The sequence below is a fragment of the Neophocaena asiaeorientalis genome, unplaced genomic scaffold (assembly GCF_003031525.2).
Source record: "Neophocaena asiaeorientalis asiaeorientalis breed wild unplaced genomic scaffold, Neophocaena_asiaeorientalis_V1.1 scaffold1280, whole genome shotgun sequence".
Taxonomy (NCBI): domain Eukaryota; kingdom Metazoa; phylum Chordata; class Mammalia; order Artiodactyla; family Phocoenidae; genus Neophocaena; species Neophocaena asiaeorientalis.
In genome coordinates, this window is record NW_020172360.1 from 150,488 (window position 1) to 153,236 (window position 2,749).

A 2,749-nucleotide genomic window follows, 5' to 3' on the forward strand; every position below is an offset into this window, starting at 1 on the left:
TGTTTTGACATTTTAATACTAGATACAGGCGTTTGACTAACCCCTTAAATATTCTGAATTATTTTTTCATTTCACAAATTTAATGAGGTCTACCATCACTAATAACAAGGCTATTGACTACAAGAATGTTGACTGTATTATTATAGTCAACATTCTTAAGGAAACAAATTGCTCAAAAATAGGTTAAATAAATTGTAGTTGCATCAAAGATTACTTGAAAGGTGTAATAACATGGAAATATGTTCATTATATACTGTTGAGTGGAAAAAATCTGGTTACCAAATATGTAGTTTGATCTCATTTTTAAAGAATAAAAATATGTATGTTTGAATATATGCATGTATGTGCATGTGTTGTATTTTATATAATATACACACATACCTTTACACACATATGTATACAGACATATAGCAGCATGGTAGAGCAATAGAGACACAGAGAAAATTAGAGGAGAAAAGAGAGGAAACTGTACTTCTACATTATTGACTCTCAGCTTAATTTCATGTATGGAGGAAAATGAACTAGAAAATAAAAACTGGAAGAAAACAAAATAATTATGATTGTCTTTGGGAAAAGACAATGTGGGTAATTTTTGCTATTTGCATTTTCTAGTTATTAATAATTACATACTTACATTACCTTTGTAATTTGTGTAGTGTTTTAAGTAAAAAAGTTTTATATCCAAATTTTCAGTGATTTTTAATAAGATATATCAACAAAATATGATTATTTCACCTTTAGCCCACAAATATAACTCATGCCATATTTTCTATCATTATGAAATACATTTGGGCAGAGTCAATAAATAATATCACCCAATAAAATAAATCTTGTATGGTTCACTTTAATTAAACATTACATAAAAATATGCTACTAAAAAGCAGACATTAAACACATCTCCTAAAATAATTCTTAAAACATCCTAAATCCAATACCAAGGATTCAGTTGACCCAAGTTAACATTATACAACTATATGTAACACATGTTTCAAAATAACCAAATCACAGGAAATTTTAAAGTAAAAAGAATTCAGAGAAGTCTTCAGTTAAATGTTACATAGTATTCATTATTTCTGTCAGCCAATGTACCTAGGAAGCAGGATAATTGTGTAGAATAGAGGCATATGGGTTTAAATACTTTTTAATAGAGCACTATTGAAAGCAGAGTCAAAATTAAATCAGGAAAATGTGTTTTCTGTATTAGTTTATTCTTGGGAGCTATTTTGACAAACATCAATTTCTCCTATTTTGTAAAATTCTTTTTCTCTACTGTATCTTAGCCCATGACTCAGGATTTTAAAAATGTCAGTATTTCCCCACATTTTCAGTGACAGTGTAGGTGCACAAACAGCTCTGATCTGGTGGACAGTTATGGAGAAGGCCGTGAAAGAGCAAGGGCACATCTGAGAGGATAAAAATCAATGACATTAATAACCACAGTTACAAGAGTTAGTGCAAAACTTTTATCAGATTATCAAAATTGTGGAATGGTGGACAGTCTACAGCTGGGAAACCTGATACCTGAGTTGTCACTCTAGATTTCTTATAGTCATTTGTGTGAGCCTGAGCAAGTCAGAGGCTTTGGAAATCAGTTTCTTCAATTTAGAAATAAGTCTGGGCCAGGCTTATTAAAATTCCTTTCAGATTCACAGTTATATCACTCTAAGGTACATATACCTTTGGACACCTAACTACTATCAGGTACTGCTTTGGCAACATGAAAAATATCAGTTTCAATACTATATAAAACAATAAATGAACTACTGACATTTTCAAAATGTGGTACAATACAAACCACTGGAATATTGTTATCCCTGAACAGTTCTTATTTTCTTACATTAAGAAAATTTTAACCTCCTACTGATCTAAAATGCCATATTGTTTCTTTTTATTTATGTCACTAATTTTCTTGGTTATTATGAAACTTCATTTCTGAATAAAATTTTACTTTTTAGTATTATTATTTAAGTTTCTAGGGAAATTATTCTCAGTAATGTTTTAAAATATTCATTAAATTCCTTTTACTTTAAATGTCAGCATTCTTTAAGTGCTCAATACAGTTTACACAACTAGAAGTTTAATCTGAAAATCTATAGGCTTTTAGTGTCTTTCATTTGAATTAACATTCCCTCATAATAAAAACTTAATGAAAGTTAATGATATTGATATCTGATAATTTCTAAAGAAATATGGGGAAAGCATACACTTTAAATAGACAAATATATTCAGGAGAATATTACCTGGCTTGATTCTCCCCTTTGGATCTCAAAGTAAGTAGCACTGTATTTTCATCCAGCTCTGAGAACTCAGCTTTATTTCTGCTATAGGCAAAGAGGTGATTTCATTCAACTAGACAATTCAATCAGCACAGCTTGCTGTAAACAGGAAATAATATATTATTTAGCGTAGCAAGATGAAAATCCCATTTGAGGGAAATAACTTGTTGGGTCTTTGCAAACACCTCAATTTCCCTTTTCACTGACCTCACAAGTAATGCTAAGGAATTAGTATTTAGATTTCTTTTTAGAAGGTCCCAAACGCAGGTCACCTCTATATTCTCTTTTGAGTGCTACAACCTAGACTGGTGAGGAAAGCAGAGATTTCTTCTTATATGCCAACCAAGTGAAATGTTAACTCATCATTATCAGCCTCATCCATGTTAACCTTCTCACAAACATGAGGTGGGGAAACAAACGGCTCAAGGTAGGAAGTGAAAACAATGAACATTTATTAAGCCTTTTCTTATGTG

General features: G+C 30.8%; 1 long non-coding RNA gene across 1 annotated transcript; it reads right to left on the reverse strand.

Moving 5' to 3' along the window:
* Positions 1-824: 824 nt before the first annotated feature.
* Positions 825-2,734, reverse strand: LOC112414484 (uncharacterized). The gene is made up of 2 exons (XR_003006167.1): positions 2,241-2,734; positions 825-1,403 (listed from the first exon to the last, which is right to left on the reverse strand). It is a non-coding gene; the product is annotated as an uncharacterized LOC112414484 (long non-coding RNA).
* Positions 2,735-2,749: the final 15 nt, after the last annotated feature.